The sequence below is a fragment of the Rhincodon typus genome, chromosome 15 (genome assembly GCF_021869965.1).
Source record: "Rhincodon typus isolate 14 chromosome 15, sRhiTyp1.1, whole genome shotgun sequence".
In the NCBI taxonomy this organism is placed as follows: Eukaryota; Metazoa; Chordata; class Chondrichthyes; order Orectolobiformes; family Rhincodontidae; genus Rhincodon; species Rhincodon typus.
Window position 1 is genome coordinate 28,345,733 of NC_063346.1, and position 24,195 is coordinate 28,369,927.

Below are 24,195 nucleotides of genomic sequence, written 5' to 3' on the forward strand. Positions count from 1 at the left end.
AAACGAGAGTTTAAAAGTTAAGCATTATTTCATGGAATAGTAGAAAAAAAAAATAGGTTATAGTTTACATTGAAGTCTTTCATAGTTAAAATAGGAAAATAAAGCAATAAGCTCACAGTCTTTGATGAGACCTCCACTTGTCTCACTCTCTGACAGACCTCAGCTGTCTGTTCTTGTAGCAGCTGCCACAGATACCATTGCTGCTGCTGCTGCTGCCGCCTCTCCATTCTCCCCTAGTGCTTCGGGAACATGCCCGGACAGGATCCATTTGCACACCAAGCCAAGACCGACTGACATATCGCCAAGAGACCAGGCTGAGAACCGTCCAGAGACGAGACCCGGGAGCCGCTGAGACAGGCTAAGAGAACTGGCTGTGACCTGCCATTAGCCGCCGAGAGACTAGGCCAGAACCCACCACAAAACACCGAGAAATGAGGCTGAGAGCCGGCATGCTGTTGAAAGAGCAGGCCTGGGACCCACCTCAAGCCATTGGGAGACCAGGCTGAGAGCTGCCATGCTCCTGAGAGACCAGGCTCAGGATCCCCTGCACGCTGTCGGGGGACCAGGCTGAGAGTCACCATGCTGCCGAGAGACTAGGCCCGGGATCCGCCACAAGCCACCAGGGGAACAGACCCTGATCCACTAAGAGACTAGAGGAGGAAAAAAAGAGAAAGAAACAGAAGGAGCAGAGGAGCTCCAATTGGAGTATCCTACTCCGCCACCATTGTGACTGGAAGCTTTCAAGATGAGCGTGTTGGTTAATACAAGTGAAGGAACTAATACCGTATCAGATAGGAGCACAAGGACTACCAGAAATACAAGAGATATTAAGTACTGCCAATGCTGGAGTCAGAGATAACACAGTGTGGAGCTGCAGAAGCACAGCAGGCCAGGCAGCATCAGAGGAGCAAGAAAGTTGACGTTTTGGGTCGGGACACTTCTTCAGAAAACCACCTCTCCATTTAAAAATTTCTGCAGAAGGGTCCTGACCCGAAACGTCAACTTTCCTGCTCCTCTGATGCTGCCTGGCCTGCTGTGCTCCTCCAGGAATACAAAGATATGTTTTGAAATTATGACTGTAAACCCACAAAATGGGATGAATAAGCCTGGAATGATATAGGAGATATTGCTGTGTGGGAATATGATATCGCAGCAAGAATTAAAAAGTGGCTTAAAAATCATGATGATTGAGTGGCTATTTCATATCCACGGATAGAATGTGTTCAGAAAAAGATAGGAGAAAGGGAAGCTGAGGTGACAATACTGGTAAGGCAAAACACTGCTGCAGTAATGAAACAGTGGAAGTCCTTGAAGGGGCAATGATAGAATCAATTTGGTTAGTACTGAGAAACAAGTATGATCACACTATTGAGGACATTCCCTCGACATCTAAACAGTGAGAGACATATGGAAGAAGAAACCTGATTGGAAGCTGTAGCAATGTACAAAAACTACAGTGAGATAATAACATGGATCCTTATTTATTCAAATGTTGACTGGGAGAATGTTAGAATAAAGTAAGAAAGCTGAAGTATTTCTGAAATGTGTTGAGGACTTCCTTGACCAGGATGTTTTTAGTCCAACCAGTGAGGACATATTTAGGAGGAGGAAGGAGAACATGTGGAAAATGATAATCTAATCAAGCAGAGTCTGCATGGCTTCATGAAAGGGAAATCATGCCTGACTAATTTATTAGAGGTTTTCAAGGAAGTCTGAACCAAAGTTGTTAAAGACGAACCAGTATATGTGTTGAATATGGACTACCAGTTGATGTTTAACTTTAACTTTAACATGGTACCTCACAAAAGGTTAAGTTATAAGATAAGATCCCATGGTGTTGGAGACTGTATATTAGCTTGGATAGAGAGTTGGCTCATGGGCAGGAAATAACAAATGGGGATAAAGGGTTCATTTTCAGGCTGGCAACCCATGGCTAGTGTAATTCGACAGTACTAGGACCACAGCTATTTACAATATATACTAATGACTTGGAGGAAGGAAGTGAATGAATGTACTGTAGCCAAATTTGCAGACAACACTAAAATAGGTGGAAAGGCAGTTTGCAAGTGGGGTAACAAACAGTTTATTGAGAGATATTGATAGGTAAAGTAAGCGGGCAAAAAGTTGGCAAGTGGAGTACAATGTAAGAAAATGGGAAGTTGTTCATTTTGGAAAGGGAGATTAAAAAAAACAGAATATTACTTAAATGGAGAAAAAGTGCAGAAGACTACAATGCAAAGGGACTTGTGGTTACCTATGTACAAAATATAGAAAGCTAGCAGACGGGTTCAGTAGGTATAAGGGCTGCCCATATCTGAAAGACACAAAATGGCTGACTAGGGATAAACAGAATTAAACGGCCTGCTCGAGCATGAAGTGAAACATATTGAAACCTTTGAACACCTCCAAGGTGAATGGGAGGCCCTACACAGCCATCCGAGATAATTTTGATAAGAGGATGTCTAAGGATACACACAAATTCATTAAAATACAACAAGCGATTGATTCCAGCCTCATTAATGAAAGGATGTTGTCCCATTAGGTGAACAGCACCAGTTAGAACAAGGGGTATAAATCTCAGTCCATGAGACAGTCAGCCTAACTCATTACACAGCTATGAAAACAACAGCCATAGTTACTTTTTAGTAATCAGTTGTTTCTTTGAAGTTATTCACAACATTAAGAAATAGGTTCTAGTTAAATATTCTTCAGATAATCATAGAGATCGATTTCAACATCTTTATAGATACACATATATACCAAAGTATAATAGAAGCATTAGCAAAAAAAAAATTTAAAATAGATGTGAAAGTTAATTAGTCTTGGGAAATGCTTTCCTTGGCTCTAAAAAAGATGCCTGGCATGTCCTGAATGAAAATATTGTTCACAAATTATTAGTTAAAAAATGCTAACAGGAGGAGTAGCTGTGAAACTCTACATACAACTAGCTTTATAATAGGAATTAATACTACAAATCATACAGCAGTTAGTTAGAATCAACTGTCTTTTATATTTTTCTATATATATATAATTGGGACAATGTAAAGTGTAAGAGGAATGACAGAATTTGCTAGAGATAGCACACAGGATACAATGAATAACAGAATTCAAGCAGTCCTTAGCGATAAGCAAGTCTGGGACAGGTCCAAAGGAGTATATCCAGTAACTTTGGAATGCTAATTAAGAGGATGCTTAGAAAGATCCCAAAGACTGGAGATAACTATGTCTGTTAAACACCATGAGACCATGGGAACAGAACGTAAGAACATAAGAACTCGGAGCAGGAGTAGGCCATCTGGCTCCTTCAGCCTGCCCCGCCATTTAATAAGATCATGGCTGATCTTTTTGAGACTCAGCTCCACTTACCCGCCCACTCACCATAACCCTTAATTCCTTTACTGTTCAAAAATTTATCTAGCCTTGCCTTAAAAACATTCAGCGAGGTAGCTTCAACCACTTCACTGGGCAGGGAATTCCACAGATTCACAACCCTTTGGGTGAAGAAGTTCCTCCTGACCTCAGTCCTACATCTGCTTCCCTTTATTTGAGGCGATGCCCTCTAGTCCTAGTTTCACCTGCTAGCGGAAACAACCTCCCTGCCTCCACTTTATCTATTCCCTTCATAATCTTATGTTTCTATAAGATCTCCCCTCATTCTTCTGCATTCCAATGAGTATAATCCCAGTCTACTCAGTCTCTCCTCATAATCCAACCCTCTCAACTCTGGAATCAACTGAGTGAATCTCCTCTGCACCCCGTCCAGTACTAGTATATCTCTTCTCAAGTAAGGAGACCAAAACTGCACACAGTACTCCAGGTGTGGCCTCACCAGGACCCTATACAGCTGCAGCATAGCCTCCCTGTTTTTGAACTCCATCCCTCGAGCAATGGCAGACAAAATTCCAGTTGCCTTTTAATCACCTGCTGCACCTGCAATCCCACTTTCTGCGATTCATGCACAAGGGCACCCAAGTCCCTCTACACAGCAGCGTGCTGCAATTTTTTACCATTTAAAACATAGTCCATTTTGCTGTTATTCCTACCAAAATGGATGACCTCACACTTATCAACATTTGTACTCCATCTGCCAGACCTTTGCCCACTCACTTAGACTATCTATAACCCGCTGCAGACTTTCAGTGTCTTCAGCACACTTCGCTCGACCACTCACCTTAGTATCATCTGCAAATTTCGACTTAGTCCCCAACTCCAAATCATCTATGTAAATTGTAAACAATTGAGGTCCCAACACTGATCCCTGAGGCACACCACTAGCCACTGACCGCCAACCAGAAAAACACCCATTTATCCCTACTCTTTGCTTTCTACTGGTCAACCAATCCTCTATCCTTGCCAATACATTACCTGTAATACCGTGCAACTTTATCTTATGTAGCAGCCTTTGGTGTGGCATCTTGTCAAATGCCTTCTGGAAATCCAGACACACCACATCCACAGATTCCCCATTGTCCACCGTTGGTGAATGTGGGGCTGTCCGTAGGAATGCCCATCATTGATTAAGTGTTTCACAGGGCTGGATGCATAGAATAACGGAAAGGACACAGTGACCATGTTGTATGTGACTATTGTAACATAATATGTATAAAAATACTGTATTTCACTGTAAAAATCAGAGTGCATCATTGATCTCTCTTCCAATCTGAGCTGAAGAATGAGAGAACGACTGGGTTCTCATGTCCAGGCCAGATTCTGGGAAGATCTTTGGCCCTCTCCCTGCATTAACCGGTTGTTGCTTGAATAAGAATAAAGCTTGCCACTTGCCTGAATCCTGTCTGGAATCCTGTCTGCCTCCTGAGTCTTTGTCCCTTGCCGGGGCGGGGTTACACTCCAACAGCAGATAATCAGGAAGGCTAATGGAATGTTGGTCCTTATTTAAGGGGGTTAGAGTATACCTTTAGGGAAGTCTTACAGCAACAAAAATAGAAATTGCTGAAAAATTCAGCAAGTCTGATAGTATCTGTGGACAGAAATCAAAGTTAATGTTTCAGCTCCAGTGACCCTTCTTCAGAGCCTTATAGAAGTCTTACTGCAACTGTACAAGGCACTGATGCGACCAAGTCTGGAGTACTGTGAACAATTTTGGTCAGTTCACAGAAGGTTGAATAGGATGATCCCTGGTATGGCGAGATTGTCTTATGAGCAAAGATTAAACAGGTTGAGACTCTACTCACTGGAGTTTAGAAGAATGAGAGTTGATCTCATTGAAACATGTAGGATTCTTAAGGGGCTTAACAAGGTAAATGCTGAAAGGATGATTTTCCTCATTGGAGAGTCTAGGACCATAGTCTCAGAATAAAGGGGCACCAATTTAAGACAGAGATGAGGAGAAATTTCTTCTCTCAGAGAGTAGTGAGTCTTTGGAATTCCTTGCTTCAGACAACTATGGAGGCAGAGTCGTTGTGTCTGCTTAAGGCTGAGACATATTCTTGATCAGTAGAAAAATCAAGGGTTATGGGGAAAGGGCAGGAAAATAGGAGAGGGCAAGAAATAATTTAAAGAACTTCTGAATTTGAAGATGGCTTAATCCAATGGAATAAGAGGCAATCTATCCATGCAAAATGGAACTAAAAGGCCGACAGAAAAAACTGTAAAGGAACAATGGGTGATTTTTAAAGAATAGTCCTTTCTCGTTTTTATCACAGTTGAGAAAGCTCACTTCACAGCTACTCATTACACTGGTTACAATGAAGATAGTTGTCTTTCTCTCGTCTCACTACTCCATGGGTCACAAATGGGGAAGGGTCAGGGTCCAGGGATTGTGGGCTGTGCTGGTGGTATTAGTTCTGACAGGGGAGGGTTAGGTGAGTACTGGAGTCCGCAGGGTCAAGTCTGAGAGAGTGTTCATGTCAAGTTGTGATAATGTCATGGTCTCTTTGGAGACTGATAACTTCTAACATGAAAATTGAACTTGCAGTTAATTGCTGAATCAATAACACCAGATTTCATTTATTCTAACAAAAGCCTGAAAGCACTGTTCACAAAACACTACCTTTGTAGATGATTTAAAGTTGTAATTACAGAGTAGCATAGTCCCTTCTTGCTTTTAACACAGTTGAGAAATTTCACTTCACAACTACTCATTACACTGGTTACAATCAGTCTCTAGTCTCAGTACTTCATGGGCCACAATATAAATTTGTTCTCTCCAGTTCCCAATATGGCCATTCATCAGTTTTTGCTATCTTAGACTTTGAATGAAAATGCAGGCTTCTCCCCAACTGAAAATCTGAATAATCTCCAAACAGAGCTAACTCTCTCCCAGTTACAAAAACAGTCAGGTGTTTTCCCTAAGCTAAGTTTATGCTAAAGGACTGGTAATTATCTGGAGCCATGTAGTTTTCAAGAAGTATTTTATTAAAAAGAAGTTCCAATACATTGATCTTTTTGAATGAAAAATCCAACTATCACGATAGAACTTGAAACAAATGCATTGTTTTAAAACTGAATCCCACAAACATTAAATTAAAAGCCCTCTCAACACCTTGTCTTTTAAGTAGATATTCAATGGACCAAAAATCAGCTCACAATGATTCTTAGCTCTCGAGTTTACCTCTGTTATTTGCTTTCTCTGCCGTGTAACTTCTACTTCCAGAACTATCTTTCATGGTGACAATATTTATTGGAGATTCTAATTCTAGTGCAAGCTAATCGAATCTTCCCATTCATTCTTTTAATCTGATGGGAGCTTTCACTTGTATTCTGTAGTGGTGAATTTTCTGAACCCTTGGCTTTAATTGTTCTTTCCCTTCCAGATTCTGGCAAATCAACCCACTTATCTGTGATATCCAATGACATTTTAGGAAAGCCTGTAATTGGATCTTTACCACAGCTTCCTTTGCACATTTCCCACGGTAATGTGAATAATTTGTTAGATTTAATTGAATACAGTGATAAGTGTACAAAGTTGCCACTCTCTGGAACTATCTTGGTTACTTGTAAATTCATAGAGTCACATAGCACAGAAACAGACCCTTTGATCCAACTCATCCCTGCCGACCAGACATCCCAATCTGATCTAGCATTGCCAGCATTTGGCCCATAATCCTCTAAACTCTTCCTACTCAGAAACACATCCAGATGCCTTTTAAATACTGTAATTGTACCCACCTCCAACATTTCTTCTGGCAGCTTGTTCCATACATGCACCACCCTCTGCATTAAAAAGTTACCCCTCAGGTCCTTTTCAAATCTTTTCCCTCTCACCTTAAACTATGTTCTCCAGCTTTGGACTCCCCACATGCTAGGAAAAAGACTTTGGCTATTCATCCTATCCATGCTCCTCATGATTTTATAAACCTCTATAAGATTACCCCTCAGCCTCTGACGGCTCCAAGGAAAAAAGCCCAACCCTCCAGTCCCAGCAACATACTTGCAAATCTTTTCTGCAACCTCTCAAGTTTAGAGACAGAGGTGCTGGTATAAGGTTGTTTTTCGTACTAGAGTCCTGTGACCAATGGCGTGCCACAAGGATCAGTGTCGGGTTCACTGCTTCTTGTCATTTACATAATTGATTTGGATGTGAATATTGAAGGCATGGTTATGCAAGTAGACATGCAGATTACATATTAAACTCAAAGTATCATATCCTGGAATCAAATGGACAGTTGAAAGTATTCCAATTGACAATCTTACATTCTTCACTCTTTTTTGGAATTTGGAGACTCCAAATCTGTCCAGCAGTTACTTCTGCCATTGTCTACTCTTAGAAATACACTGAATAGATAAGATAGACAGAAATACTCTGAATAGATAAGGCTTGACTTTTTCTGATGAGTTTAGTATGTAAGTACTGTAATTTAATGCATTCCATGGTCCACACATTCCAATAGTCCAGATAGTCACTGGAGTACTGTAGACTAATTGCATCTTGGACCATGCAGAATTTGTGATGTAGCTGACTCCATGGCAATTACCCAGGAAAGTGAAACATTTGATAGGCAATTTCGCTGCATCTTTAACTTTCAAAAAAGCTCTTTAAAATCAGAGAATATAAAGACTTCTAGCTCAGTTCAGTGAAATAAAAGTTTAGAATATTAAAAACCTGCTCTAATTACTGGATAACTATTAAACAGACCCGACTCAACAGCAAATCCTCCAACTACACTCCTTCCAACCTCTGAAATCTTCTGATCTGAGTCCTCCAGGAGACTGAACATTCACCTGCCCCTGCAAGACCTGACACACATCCACCCCACCTAACCCCTGCCTGAAATGAACACTCTCCCAGACCTGACCCTGTGAATTCCAATACTCACCTAATCTTCGCCCATCAGAACTAACACCAACAGCACATCCCACATTCCCCTGGGCCCTGAACCTTCCCCAGTCGAACTCAACCTTGACAGATGATTAGATCCCAGCCTAATATTACTCTGCAGGACCCAACACGTTCCCTACCTGGCCCTGACATAGGCCCTGACTCAACCCACCCTCCCTGAATTGATTAATCTGAGACACTCCTCCATTTATCTGGAACCCCATACACCTCATTTGCCTGGAACCCTACCCCCACTAGCACCCAATTCATCTGGCACCACCCTACCATCACCCCATTCGCCCATTACTTGCACACCTGCCCCCTTACCCCTTCACTTTCAATACACATTTACGTTTTCTGAGTCAATGTCAGGGCTTTTAACTCCTGAAATGTGGCAGCAAGTGTCATTAAAACAAAGGGGCACGACTTGGCCTGCAAAACTACTCATGCGCTAAGTAAGCTTTGCCCTGGTTTTCTCTGATGAATGCATTCGGGACGGGCTACACTCAGTATCTTGGCCAAAAAAAAAATCACTGACAGGTAAGTGGATAATTTTAAAGAGAGTTACCATTGGTCGCACCTGTTCTGACTGTAATCAGAACATCTGGGACCACATGTTTCAATGGCAGCTAGAGTTCTTTGAGGATATATCAAGCAGAGTTGATAAAGGTGCAGTGCATTTGGATTTCCAGAAAGCATTTGATAAGATTCCACATAAATTGGTGTTGCAAAAGGTAGTAGTTCATGTATTGAGCGTAAAAGGAAATTTCTTCATCCAAGGGGAATTTTTCTTCCAATTTCTTTCCCTCTTGAAGGTGAATAACGCTGATGCAAAGTTTCATCACCCATGTGAAAACGTGAAAATTATTTTTTTAAGAGCTATAATACCATGAAGCACCAAAGTTAAGTCTATATTCTATTCTTGAAAGCCAATGTTCACAAGCAATATCTTCAGCATTCACCAGAAGTATAAGTCTTTGCCACATTTTTGACTTCCCAGGCATATTAAGCCCAATTGGGCAACTCTGCCGCTACCTTATCACAAACCAACAAACTTAACATAGTCAACATTTTTTAAATGTAGTGAACCATGATGATCTGGAATTAACTGTCTGAAAAGGGATACAAAAACATATTCAATTGTAACTTTCAACAGGGATTTGGATATATTTGGAAAAAGAAAGAAAAAATTGCAGAACTGTGAAGAACGATTGAATGAGTGGAACTAATTTAATAGCTCTTGATGTTGGAACAAACCAATAAGCATGTTGGATGGATCTTTAAATGTCCAAAATGAAGATAATAGGCAAAATGCATTTTAAAGGGAAACCCCCAAGGTGACCTTTCAAATTCCACTTATTTTCCCTCCACTATCCAGCCCAAAGTTTATTCTTAACAAAAGATATTAATTAGAATCAACGTTACTACTATGATAACTCTATTAGATCTAATTCCATTCCACAACTAAACTGAATGCATTTACATACTTGTCAGTGGATATCAATTCTCAAACTCGTGCTACCTCATCAGTGTCATTACCAATTGTGTTATAAAAAATATTGGCGTGCAGAAATTGGGCCAATTGGCCAAGGAGTGGCAGATGGAGTTTAATCTAGATAAATGTGAGGTGCTGCCTTTTGAGAAGGCAAATCAGGACTGGACTTATACACTTAATGGGAAGTGTTGCTGAACAAAGAGTCCTTGGAGTGCAGGTTCATAGTTCCTTGAAAGTGGAATCACAGGTAGACAGGATAGTGAAGAAGGTACACTTGCTTTTATTGGTCAGTGCATTGAATATAGGAGTTGGGAGGCCATGTGCAGCTGTACAGGACATTGGCTAGGCCACTCTTGGAATACTGCGTTCAACTCCGGTCTCCCGGCTATAGGAAAGATGTTGTGAAACTTGAAAGGGTTCAGAAAAGATTTACAAGGATGTTGCCAGGGTTGGAGGGAAGGTAAGTTTTCCTAATTAAAGGGCTTACCTCGCGTGTCAGCAGCCTTCATTTTTCAGCAGCAGAGGGAGAGGCGACAGTGAGGACCAGGGGGCTGCCGGGAATATATTTGGGCAGTGCAAATTGGCTTAGGAATAAGAAAATTAGGGAAGTAAACACGTGGCTAAGGGAGTAGTGTGGGAAAGAGGGGTTCCATTTCATGGGGCATTGGCATCAGTTTTGGAACCGGAGGGATCTGTACCAATGGGACAGTCTCCACCTGAACCGATCTGGAACCAGTGTTCTTGCGAAAAGGATAAATAGGGTGGTCACTCGGACTTTAAACTAGTGAGTTGGGGGGGAAGGGAAAGGGAAAACGACAGGGAGTATGATGGTAAATAAAAAGGTAAGCAGCAGGTTAGCATGTGTGCAGGAGGGTTTAAGTTCAAGGCAGACTATGAAAGAAGCAAAAAGGAAGGATAACTCAGGAGATATTATTAGAGATGTCGGAAATCATGAGGTAAGAAAGCTAGCATAAAGGCACTTTACCTGAATGCTCGTAGCATTCGTAACAAGGTTGATGATTTAACAGCACAATCATCGCGAATGAATATGATTTGGTAGCCATTATGGAGACATGGTTACAGGATGGTCACGACTGGGAGTCAAATATCCAAGGGTACCAGACTATTCGGAAGGACAGACAGGAAGGTAAGGGAGGTGGTGTAGCTCTGATATTCAAGGACGCCATCAGGGCGGTGCTGAGAGATGATATAGGTTCTGTGGAGAATGAGGTTGAATCCATTTGGGTGGAAATTAGAAATTCTAAGAGGAAAAAGTCACTGATAGGCGTAGTCTATAGGTCACCAAATAATAACATCATATTGGGGCGGGCAATAAACAAAGAAATAACTAATGCCTGTAAAAATGGTACGGCAATTATCATGGAGGATTTTAATCTACATGTAGATTGGTTGAACCAGCTCGGTCAGGGTAGCCTTGAGGAGGAGGTCGTTCAGTGTATCCGTGGTAGTTTTCTTGAACAGTATGTAATGGAACCGACGAGGGAGCAAGCTATCCTAGATCTGGTCCTGTGTAATGAGACAGGAATAATTAATGACCTCATAGTTAGGGATCCTCTTGGAAGGAGTGATCACTGTATGGTTGAATTTAGAATAGAGATAGAGATTGTGAAGATAAAATCCAATACCAGGGTCCTGTGCTTGAACAAGGGGAACTACAATAGAATGAGGGAGGACTTGGCTAAAGTAGACTGGAAACAAAGATTTTATGGTGGGACAGTTGACGAGCAGTGGAGGACTTTCAAAGCAATCTTTCAAAGTGCTCAGCAAAAGTATATTCCAATGAAAAGGAAGGACCGTAAGAAAAGGGGTAATCTGCCATGGGTGTCTAAAGAAATAAGGGAGGCTATCAAATTGAAAGAGAAGGCATACAAAGTGGCCAAAAACAGCATGAAACTAGAAGATTGGGAAAACTTTAAAGGTCAACAGAAAGCCACAAAAAGAGCTATAAAGAAAAGTAAGATAGAACATGAGAAAAAACTAGCACAGAATATAAAGACAGATAGCAAAAGTTTCTATAAATATATAAAATGAAAAAGAGTGGCTGAAGTAAACATTGGCCCTTTAGAGCATGAGAAGGGGAACTTAGTTATGGGATATGATGAAATGGCTGAGGTATTGAACAGGCATTTTGTATCGGTCTTCACAGTGGAGGACACTAATAACATGCCAGTAATTGACAAAGAGACAAAGGTAGGTGAGGACCTGTAAACAATCATTATTACGGAAGAGGTAGTGTTGGGCAAGCTAATGGAGCTAAGGATTGAGAAGTCTCCTGGCCCTGATGGAATGCATCCCAGGGTACTGAAAGAGATGGCGGGAGAAATAGCAGGTGCACTGGCGGTAATTTTCCAAAATTCACTGGACTCTGGGGCAGTCCCGGCAGATTGGAAAACAGCAAATGTGACGCCACTGTTTAAAAAGGGAAGTAGACAAAAGATGGGGAATTATAGACCGGTTAGCTTAATCTCTGTAGTGGGGAAGATGCTTGAGTCTATTATCAAGGAAGAAATAGCAAGGCATCTTGATAGAAATTGTCCCGTTGGGCAGACGCAGCATGGGTTCATGAAGGGCAGGTCATGCTTGACAAATCTTTTGGAATTCTATGAAGACATTACGAGCAAGGTGGACAATGGAGACCCAGTGGATGTGGTGTACCTAGATTTCCAAAAGGCCTTCGACAAGGTGCCACACAAGAGGCTACTGCATAAGATAAGGATGGGTGGCATTAAGGGTAAAGTATTAGTATGGATAGAGGATTAGTTGACTAACAGGAAGCAAAGAGTGGGGATAAATGAGTGCTATTCTAGCTGGCAGTCAGGGACTAGTGGTGTGACTCAGGGACTGGTGTTGGGACCGCAATTATTTACAATTTATATAGATGATTTGGAGTTGGGGACCACGTGTAGGGTGTCAAAGTTTGCAGATGACACTAAGATGAGTGGCAGAGCAAAGTGTGCAGAGGACTGTGAAACTTTGCAGAGGAACATAGATACATTGAGTGAGTGGGCAAAGGTCTGGCAGATGGAATACAATGTAAATAAATGTGAAGTCATACATTTTGGTAGGAGTAATAGTAAAAAGGGTTATTACTTGAATGGTAAAAAGTTGCAGCATGCTGCTATGCAGAGGGACTTGGGTGTCCTTATGCATGAATCACAGAAGGTAGGTCTGCACGTACAACAAGTAATTAGGAAGGCAAATGGAATTTTGTCCTTCATTGCGAAAGGGATTGAGATTAACAGCAGAGAGGTTATGTTGCAGCTGTTCAAGGTGCTGGTGAGGCCACACCTGGAGTACTGTGTGCAATTTTGGTCTCCTTACTTGAGAAAGGATGTACTGGCACTGGAGGGGGTGCAAAGAAGGTTCACTAGGTTGATTCCGGAGTTGAGGGGGTTGGCTTATGAGGAGAGACTGAGTAGATTGGGATTATATTCATTGGAATTCAGAAGATTGAGGGGGGATCTTATAGAAACATATAAAATTATGAAGGGAATAGAAGTAAAGAGGATGTTTCCACTGGCAGGTGAAGCTAGGACAAGAGGGCATAGCCTCAAGATTGGAGGGAGCAGATTTAGGACTGAATTGAGAAGGAACTTCTTCACCCAGAGGGTTGTTAATCTATGGAATTCCTTGCCCAATGAAGCAGTTGACGCTACTTCAGTAAACGTTTTTAAAGATAAGGTAGATTTTTTTTGAACAATAAAGGAATTAAGGGATACGGTGAGAACGCGGGTAAGTGGATCTGAGTCCATGAAAAGATCAGCCATGATCTTATTGAATGGCGGAGGAGGCTCAAAGGGCTGGACGGCCTACTCCTGCTCCTAGTTCTTATGTTCTTATGATCCTTCCCCCTTTGATGCTTTCAAGGAGTGTTTTAATGATTATACAAATCTTTTCTCAAGACTATCAGTCAAGGAATGCTTCGGCGCTAACTTAATGCACTGAATGCAGTTACATTTGATATAGTCAGTAAATTCCTATGCAAGGAATGAAAGGCCATTGTCACTGAAAAACTGCACAGCATTATTGACCCTCGTAAACATTTCGTCCAGTTTCTCAATGGTCAGGTCTGCACAAGGAGGCTTCATTACCGCTACCTCCAGCCACTTAAAATGAACATTAAATACCACCGTTAGCATGTGATCCTCAAAAGTGCAAAATCAAAATGGACACATTGATAGCATCTTGGACTTTTCTCAGGTGTAACTGCGACAATGGTGGCGCATTTCTGAGTTTGGCACAACCTGACATTTTCCTTGATTTGAGTATCCAAATTTGGCTCTCAAAAATAGCTCCTGGTGAGTTCTTCCATCTTCAGCACAACGGCAACTGCTCCAGTACCTTGTATCATAAGTTTAGGGTGATGATCACCCATATTTTGCATAGTAGACAGCCAATCTGAACTCACAGCTCCCAACCCCAGGACCATAATAATTTCTGAGACCCAGGAAAAGACTTTGTGTGGGACATATCAGTAGGTCGGGAAGCCTCCATGATTGCCTCCAACTTCTTTGGTGCCATGTGAAGCCCCTTGATCAATAATTTGCCCTAAGTATTCAATCAAGTTCTGGAAGAAGTCGTACATTTCTTTTTTAAAATCACAATCTATGTACTTGCAAATGTTTATGGTCTCCTCTAGATTCCTTGAGTGATCTTTCTCTGTGGAGTCAGCGATCAAGATATCGAGGTAACAATGTATCTCTTTTAGTCCACTCAGAATTTGGTCCATAGACCTTTGAAGTAAAGCTGGGGCTGACTTGATCCCAAAGGTAACCCTATATGGTGAAACAAGCCCTGATGAGTCAATATCGTCAGCAAGTGTTGGGATTCAACAACCACTCCAATTTACAGGTAAGCCCGAGAAAGATCCATTGTGAATCTTTGCTCCCCCTCCCTGCCCTTAATCAAAGAACTGTTCAGAGGGCTATGGTAATTATCTGCAGATAGTGCTGGATTTACAGTAACTTTGAAATCATTGTAGATTCTGATTGAACTGTTGTGTTTTGAAATGGATACGATTGGGATTGCCCAATCACTAGTTGTTACTGTGTCAAGTACACCGGTGTTCACTGGTCTCATTAGTTCTACCTCTACTTTCAGATAGATGGCATACAGAACAGTGTGGGTCCTCAGACTTTTGGCTTGACTATCTTGCTTCAATTTGAATTTAACCAAGATTCCCCTCATCTCTCCAAGAGTGTCTTCAAAAATACTGTGGTCCTGATTCAAGATGTCTTGTAAACTTGTTTTAGAGTTGACCAACCCCCATAACATAGACCCCACCATAACAATTATAGTTTCTGCAGCCCGAATACCCAAATCAGGCTGGGTAATTTCCTCTTTACAATGTGGAAGAGTAGCTCAGCAACTTGGTCCCACAGTTGTACTCTCACTATTATAAACGCTTTTGGCATGACCCTGTTCTGCTGCAAGGCCAGGCTGCTGCTGAGAGTCCTGCTCCTGCCATCCTCTTTTGAGTTGTTACCTTGCTCGTGCTGCCATCTTGAAGAGTCTACTCTCGCCCCTGGCCCCGAGTACCAGGAGGATGATTTGCGGCAGCTACCACCACACCCACTCATTGGGAGGATCTGCATCCGCCACTGCCTCTGACTGCTGGGAGGCTGCAGCCATACCACGCATGGCCTGTTCTCACTGCCGCACTGATGCCACCAAAAGTAAAGAAAAACAAAAGAAAAATGAAAGAAAAAGAGCAGAAGTTTAAAAAAAAAGAAAGAAAGCAGTTGGAAGCGGACGAGCCACAGGCACCCGCACACAGCCCTGCTACTCCTACTACTCCTACTACTGTGCACTGACCTTAGAGATCAGTGCAGTGGCAGGGAAAATTTCTGGGAACATAGTTTGCAAATGGTGAGTAGAAAATAAACTATGTAGCACAAACAGTCAATTGGCTGTGCCATGTAGATGCATTAGGGTCTTAATTCAGTTGGCACGGTTGGTGGTATTGGAAGTTCTCACTAAGCTATTGTATGATGTGAGTTCTAAATGTCAATGTAGACTTCAGTGAAATAATTAGAATGATTTGGCATTTTAATTCAGTGCTGAGCAGGACGTTTCCCTCTGTCATAAGATCAGATGTGGGCATGTTTGCTGAGGTTGCACGATGTTCAACACTATTTGCAACTTCTCAGATGTGGAAGCAGTCCATATCCAAATGCAGCAAGACAAGGACAATAATCAGCTTCAGCTGACAAGTGGCAAGTAACATTAGCACCACACAAATGCCAGGCACTGGTCATTTCCAACAACAGAGAATCTAATCATCATCTCTTGACATGCAATGGCATTGTGTCACTGAATCTCCCTCCAACAATATACTGGGGATTGGCATTGACCAGAAACTGAACTGAACTAGTCATATAAATAGTGTGGCCACAAGAGTAGGTCAGAGGTTAGAAATCCTAATCAGCTGACTCCGCAAAGATTGCCCACCACCTACAAGGCACAGATCAGGATTGTGATGCAATACCCTCCAGTTGTCTGGATGAGTGCAGCTCCAACAACATTCAAAAAGCTTGACACCATCCAGGACAAAGTAGCCAACATGACTGGCTCCACATCCATCACTGAAGCAATGTGTACTATCTGTAAAATAAATTACCAGGGGCTTCTTAGACAATTCCGAAATAAAATCCTTTGCTGTAATATTTGATCAGAATTGTTAGTCCAACATAAATATTGGCCTTTTCTCCATTAGCTAAGTCAATTAGTCTGCAGTGTATTTCCAGCTCTCCAGATTGCACCAGCCACTTGGTGGTGAGTGGAAGTACTTTTCATTTTGCCCTGCTGTTGAACTATTTCTAGATTTGCTCACTCGAATTCACTTACTGCTTTTGGGTTCTTTTTTGCCAACCTTAATTTCCACATGCTACCGCCGTGTTTGGTCTGCTGGTTGGGTGTTGGGTGTTGGGTGTTGGGTGTTGGGTGTTGGGTGTTGGGAGGGGTCTCATTGTCTCTGAAATGACTCACAGTAGCCTATGAATATTTCAACAATAACCTTTCATTTACAGACTAACTATTTATACAGTCATGGATCCACACAAATTTTAAACGTCTGCTCCATGAGATCTCTCACCAGACTCTTTTTCATGTTATGTGATCTTATATCATCATTACATCATGATTTCTTAGACTCAAGATGTTTTCCCATTATTCCACATGTCCTACCTTACACAGTGAATAGTCTTCAAAAGTGTTTATTAGGCTGAAAAGCATTTTGATATATCTGATAGTTGGGAAAACCACAATACAAATGAAAAACGTCTTCTTTGTCCTGCTTTTACTGAAAACTATTTTCAATTAAATTCTAACTCAACTGCCAAGGTTTTTATTTTCTTTAATAGGTCCATTGCATGTGTTTTAACTTCAGGAAATACCTTTCCTTCCATGGTTCGTATTTACTATGTACCATAAGTCATAGTGGTAATACTGGGAGCTTCCTTTTGGGAATAAGAACTTCACAACACATCATGGAAAATGGTTTAGTTCTTCAAGGAATAAATGTTTGTAAGCCAGCATAAGTTCTTTTTTGGCTTGGGATATATCATAAGAAAATTCCGGTATCAATCACACTGATTTTTTAATTACATGTTAAGTGGGTTATTTTTTATGCCTGGAAAATACTTTACAAGTTTCTCACTAACATCTGCAATTTCAATCATTACATGTTTGGTAACTATTTAGAATTAACTGAAAAACTGCTAGCGAGAGAAATTCCAAAATGCTTAGGATATAATAAAAATAAAATCCAGGTTCTACATGGTCTTGTAATCAAGCACAATGAAAATGCAGAAATGTTAAAAAGAATCCAACTGTGAAACTGAACAAAATGTAATTTACTGGTAGTGGGCATAGTAATGTTTACAAGTGCTATCTTCTTAGACCCTGACTAACGTGGGCAATGTCGATTCATTGTTAAAATGTGGCAAAAATCACAAAAATTAGATTTTGAAATTAAGAAAAATCTGATATTCCACTCAAGGTTTTAACGCAAGTTGAGAATTTCACGAGTAAATGGCAAGGGGTCTATCTGTAAGGATTAATATTTCAGTATTACCTAATCTCATCCTATTTATATGCAGTTTGTTATTTTCCCAAGCAGTGGAGAGAAACTAGACAGCAACAAGTCCCAACATGAAAATCTGAGCAAGGAGCCAAGTCCTGGCACATAATTTGGCCAAAACAAAGCAGCAGACCTCAGGGTTGCGAGCAGTTTCAATTTCACATCAAAGGAGGACAAAAGTTGATTAAGAGGGGTAAGTACAGCATAAGACTAAGCTTGAAAGAAACATACAAACTGATTGTAAAACCTTAAATTAGTATGTGAAGAGGAAAGATTTGTGAATATTATCCAGAAAATTAAAATGCATGGGATCCATGGTGACCTGGCCACGTGGGTTCAGAATTGGCTTGCCCATAGAAGACAGAGGGTAGAGGTGGGAGGGTGTTTTTCAGGCTGGACATCCATGACTAGTGGTGCTCCGCAGGGATCCGTACTGGGACATCTGCTGTTTGTGATATGTATAAATGACTTGGATGAAAATATGGACGGGTGGGTTAGTAGGTTTGCACATGATACAAAGATAGCTAGAGTTGTGGACAGTGTAGAAGGTTGTCAAAGGATACAGCGGGATATAGATCAATTACAGATATCAGTGGAGAAATGGCAAGTGGAGTGTAATCCATGTAAGTGTGAGGTGCTGCACTTTGGGAGATCAAATGTTAGGGAAAAGTATACAGTTAACGGCAGGACTCTGAACAGCATTGATGTACAGAGAGATATTGGGGTTCCAGTCCATAGCTCCCTGAAAGTGGCCACGCAAGTAAACAGGATGGTAAAGAAGGCGTATGGTATGCCATAGAGTCAGAGAGTCATAGAGTCCTACAGCGCAGAGACAGGCCCATTAGCCCAAACTGGTCCATGCCGACTACAATGTCCATCCATGTTAATCCTATTTCCTTGCACTTGGCTCCTATCCTTCTAAACCTTTCCTATCCATGTATTCATCCAAATGCCTTTTAGATGTTGTTAATGTACCCATCTCAACCACTTCTGCTGGCAGCTCATTCCATATGCATACCACACTCTGTGTAACAAAGTTGCCCCTCAGGTTCCCATTTATTCTTTCCCCTCTTACCTTAAACTGATGTCCTCTAGTCCTCGATTCCCCAACCCTGGGAAAAAGACTGAGTGCATTCACCCTATCCATGCCTCTCATGATCTTATACACTTCTATAAGATCCACCCTCAGTCTCCTAAGCTCTCAAGAAAGAAGTCCTAGCTTGTCCAACCTCTCCCTATAACTCAGCCCTTTGAGACCTAGCCACATCCCTGTAGATTTCTTCCGCACTCTTTCCAGTTTATTAACATCCTTCCTATAGCAAGTTGACCAAAACTGAACACAATACTCCAAGTACAGCCTCACCAAAGTCCTATACAACTGCAACATAACTTCCCAACTTCTATAGTCAGTGCCCTGACTGATGAAGGCCAGTTTGCTAAAAGCCTTCTTCATTGCCCTGTCTACCCGTGACTCCAATTTCAGAGAACGGTACACCTGAGCTCCAAGGTCCCTCTGTTCCACCACACTCCTTAAGGCCCTACCATTCACCATGAAATTCCAAAATGATTTGACTTTCCAAAATGCAACACCTCACACTTATCTATATTAAACTCCATTTGCCATTTCTTGGCCCACTTTCCCAGCTAATCAAGATCCTGCTGCAAATTCTGATAACCTTACTCATTGTCCACAGTAATGCCTATTTTAGTATCATCTGCAAACTTACTGATCATGCCTTGTATATTCTCATCCAAATCATTGATATAGATAACAAACTGCAATGGGCCCAGTGCTGACCCCAGAGGCACACACTAGTCAGAGGCCTTCAGTCCTACAAACATCCTTCCACTATTACTCTCTGCTTTCTACATCAAGCCAATTAAGTCAATTTGCCAGCTCTCCCTAGATTCTATGTGATCTAACCTTCCAGATCAACCTAGCATGTGGAACCTTATCAAAGGCCTTACTGAAATCCATACAAACTACATCTACCACCCTGCCCTCATCAACCTTCCTGGTCATGTCATCAAAGAACTCTAACAAATTTGTGAGGTATGATCTCCCATGCACAAAGCCATGCTGACTACTCCAATCAAACAGTCTTTCCAAATGCATCTATATCTTATCCTTCAGAATCTTCTCAAGTAATTTACCTACCACAGGTGTTAGGTTTACTGGTTTATAGTTCCTAGGTTTTTCTTTGAAACCCTTCTTGAATGAGGGCACAACATTCGCTACCCTCCAGTCTTCTGGGTCCTCACCTGTGGCTAATGATGATGCAAATATATCAGGCAGGGCCCCTGCAATTTCTTCTCTAGCTTCTTGCAGGGGTCCTTGGATATATCTGGTCAGGACCAGGAGATTTACCTACCTTCATAGATCCTAATACGTCCAATACCTCCTCTCCTGTGATATGGACTGTCCCTAAGATATCACCACTAACTTCCCCAAGTTCCCAAGTCTTCATGTCTTTCTCCACAGTAAACACAGAGGAGAAATATTCACTGAGGACCTCACCCATTTCCTGGGGTTTCACACATACAATGTCCACTTCGGTCTTTCAGGGGTCCTATTCTCTCACTAGTACTTTTTTTTCCTTTAATATACTTAAAGAATCTCTTTGGATTCACCCTAAACTTCTCAGCCAAACCTATTTTGTGCCCCTTTTCGCCCTCTTGGTTTCCTTCTTCAGTAAACTCCTATATCTCCAAGGATTCCCTTGATTCCAGCTGCCTGTACCTGAGCCATACCTCCTCCTTTTTTCTGGCCAAAGCCTCCATATCTCTTGTCATCCAGGGTTCCCTACTCCTGCCAACCTTGCCCTTCACTGTCACAGGAACATACAGACCTTGAACTCTAGCCATCACACTTTTAAAGGCATCCCACTTTGTGGAGGTCCCTATGCCTGCAAAAAGACTACTCCAATCAACCCCTGCAAGCTCCTCTCTAATTCCATCAAAATTCGCCTTGCTCCAGTTTAGAACGTGAACCTGTGGACCAGTTTTGTCCCTCTCCATAACTATTTTAAAATTAATAGAACTATGGTCACTGGTCCCAGTGTGTTCCCCACTGTCACCTCAGTTACCTGTCCTGCCCAATTTCCCAACAATAGGTCGGGTTTTGCTCCTTCCCGAGTAGGACTCTCTATATACTGCTTGAGAAAACTTTCCTGAACACACTTAACAAATTCCACCCCATCTCAGCCCTTAACACTATGGCAGTCCCAGTCAATGTTGGGAAAATTAAAATTCCCTACTATAACAACCCTATTGTTCCTTCAAGTCTCCCCAGTCTCCCTGTATATTTGCTCCTCTAATTCACATTGACCATTTGGGGGCCTATAATGTCACCACCCACTTCTTATTTCTTATCTCCACCCACAAAGCCTCACTGGATGACCCCTCAGTTATTTCCTCTCTGACTACTGCTGTGATACTCCACTTAATCAAATTGCAACTCCACCTCTGTCCCGCCTAAAGCACCTGTACCCTGGCACATTAAGCTGCCAGTCCTTTCCCTCCCTTAGCCATATTTCTGTAATGACTACAATATCACAGTCCAATGTATCTATCCACGCCCTGCGTTCATCAGCCTTAACTGTCAGTCCTCTTGCAATGAAATGGAGGCAATTTAATCCAATAGGCATTCCTCACTCCCTGTTGTGTTTCAGCCTGACCTGTCGCTTCCACCTCCTATTTCTGATTGCTGTATCTCCTTCCAGCCTTGCACTTGTCTCCCTGCTATTGAGGATCCCACCCCCCCTGCCAATCTAGTTTAAACCCTCCCTTGTAGCCCTAGCAAATCTGCTTGCCAGGATATTAGTTTCCCTCCAGTTCAGGTGCAACCCATCCCTCTTGGACAGGTCACCTCTGCCCCAGAAACGATCCCAATGATCGAAGAATCTGAATCGCTGTCCCCTGCACCAATTCTCTAGCCATGCATTCATCTGCCATATCCTCCTGTTCCTGTTCATGTTGCAGTTGTACAAAACTCTGGTGCGGCCGCACTTGGTGTATTGCGTACAGTTCTGGTCACCGCATTATAGGAAGGATGTGGAAGCATTGGAAAGGGTGCAGAGGAGATTTACCAGGATGTTGCCTGGTATGGAGGGAAGGTCTTATGAGGAAAGGCTGAGGGACTTGAGGCTGTTTTCGTTAGAGAGAAGAAGGTTAAGAGGTGACTTAATAGAGACATACAAGATGATCAGAGGATTAGATAGGGTGGACAGTGGGAGCCTTTTTCCTCGGATGGTGATGGCTCGCACAAGGGGACATAGCTTTAAATTGAGGGGTGATAGATATAGGACAGATGTCAGAGGTAGGTTCTTTACTCAGAGAGTAGTAAGGGCGTGGAATGCCCTGCCTGCAAAAGTAGTAGACTCGCCAACTTTAAGGGCATTTAAATGGTCATTGGATAAACATATGGATGGTAATGGAATAGTTTAGGTTAGATGGGCTTCAGATTGGTTTCACAGGTCGGCGCAACATCGGGGGCCGAAGGGCCTGTACTGCGCTGTAATGTTCTATGTACTATGTTCTACCCTCATTAGCACATGGCACTAAAAATAATCCGGAGATTACCATCATCGAGGTCCTGATTTTTAACTTTTCTCCTAGCTCTCCATAAACACTCTGCAGGACTTCATCCCTATTTCTACCTATGTCATTTGCGCCAACGTGTATAATGACTTCTGGCTGCTCATCCTCCCCTTCAGAACATTCTGCAGCCACTCCGATACATCCCTGGACCCTGGCACATTGGAGGCAACACACCATTCTGGATTCCCATTTATGGCCACAGAATCTCCTGTCTTTTCCCATAACTATTGAGTCTCCTATCACTGAGGTACTGTTTTTATCTTTATCTTTTCCCGCTAAGCTCCAAAGCCAGTTGTAGTGCCAAAGACCTGGCTATTGCTGCTTTCTGAGGAAGGGTCACTGGACCCGAAACATTAACACTGTTTTTTCCTTCATAGATGCTGCCAGACTTGCTGAGCTTTTCCAGCAACTTTGTTTTTGTTACTGCTGCTTTCCCCTGAATGGTCATCCCCCCAACAGTATCCAAAATGGTATAACAAGGTATAGAGCTAGATGAACACAGCAGGCCAAGCAGCATCAGAGGAGCAGGAAAGCTGACATTTCAGGCCTAGACCCTTCTTTAGAAAACGTCAGCTTTCCTGTTCTCTGATGCTGCTTGGCCTGCTGCGTTCATCCAGCTCTACACCTTGTTATCTCAGATTCTCCAGCATCTGCAGCTCCTACTATCTCCAAAATGGTATACTTGTTTTTGACGGGAATGGCCACAGGGGATTTTTGCACTCTCTGCCTACAACCTTTGCCTTTCCCGGTGGTCACCTATCTACTTTCTGCCTGCACCTTAGGTGTGACCACCTCACTAAGACTCTTATCCATGATGCGCTCAGCATCTCGGATGATCCTGAGTGCATCCAGCTCCTGCTCCCTAACTCAGTCTCCCAGGAGCTGCAGCTGCGTGCACTTCCTACAGGTGTAGTCATCAGGGACAATGGAAGTCTCCCTGACTTCCCACATCCTGCAGGAGGAGCATGCCACCGCCCTAACTGCCATCTCAACTGCTCTGGTATATGCAGCAAACACATTGCATATGCTTCAACCAAATGGCTATGTCTCACTCTAAGGGGAGTACAGGCTCAGATTACTCTCCTCGTAAGACAGGTCTGTCCATTTCCAGGATCAATCTAATGAACCTTCTCTGGACTGCCTCCAATGCCAATATATCTTTGCTCAGATTAAGGGACAAAAACTGTTCCAGTATAACCAATTCAAAGAATGGTCGTTAGTTGGGGAGCTGCACAGATACTTTCCAATGATCTATTCTTTTATCCTTTGGGGCTGTCTTTCCAAATTGGTTAGGGATGTGGGTCATTGCAGGGTATCTGTTTACTGAAACTCAAGATGAGGTAGTTGGGCCTCTGCTGTAGAGGAGATATTGAGGAAGTGAATTGTGGAGATTGGAGGCAGCATGCTGGGATATAAAGAGGATAATGACTGTTAAGGCAACACAATAAATAAGGGAGAGGATAGAACAATGATGGCAAGAGGCACTGTGGAGGGGGTCATCGATGGTCACCATCAATCTGGCTTCGATAGGATGGTCAGTAGACATCTATGTTTGGCATGACTAAGCTGTATGTCTTGGCTGACGGAGTAAAGTTGGTGGGGGGGCGTAAACAGTTAAATAAAAAATGTGCATCATGGGGTTGACAGGGGGAAGACAGAAGGAACATGAAGTTTTTGGGGTGGGGGTGGGGGTGGGGGTGGGGGGGGGGGGGGGGGGGGGGG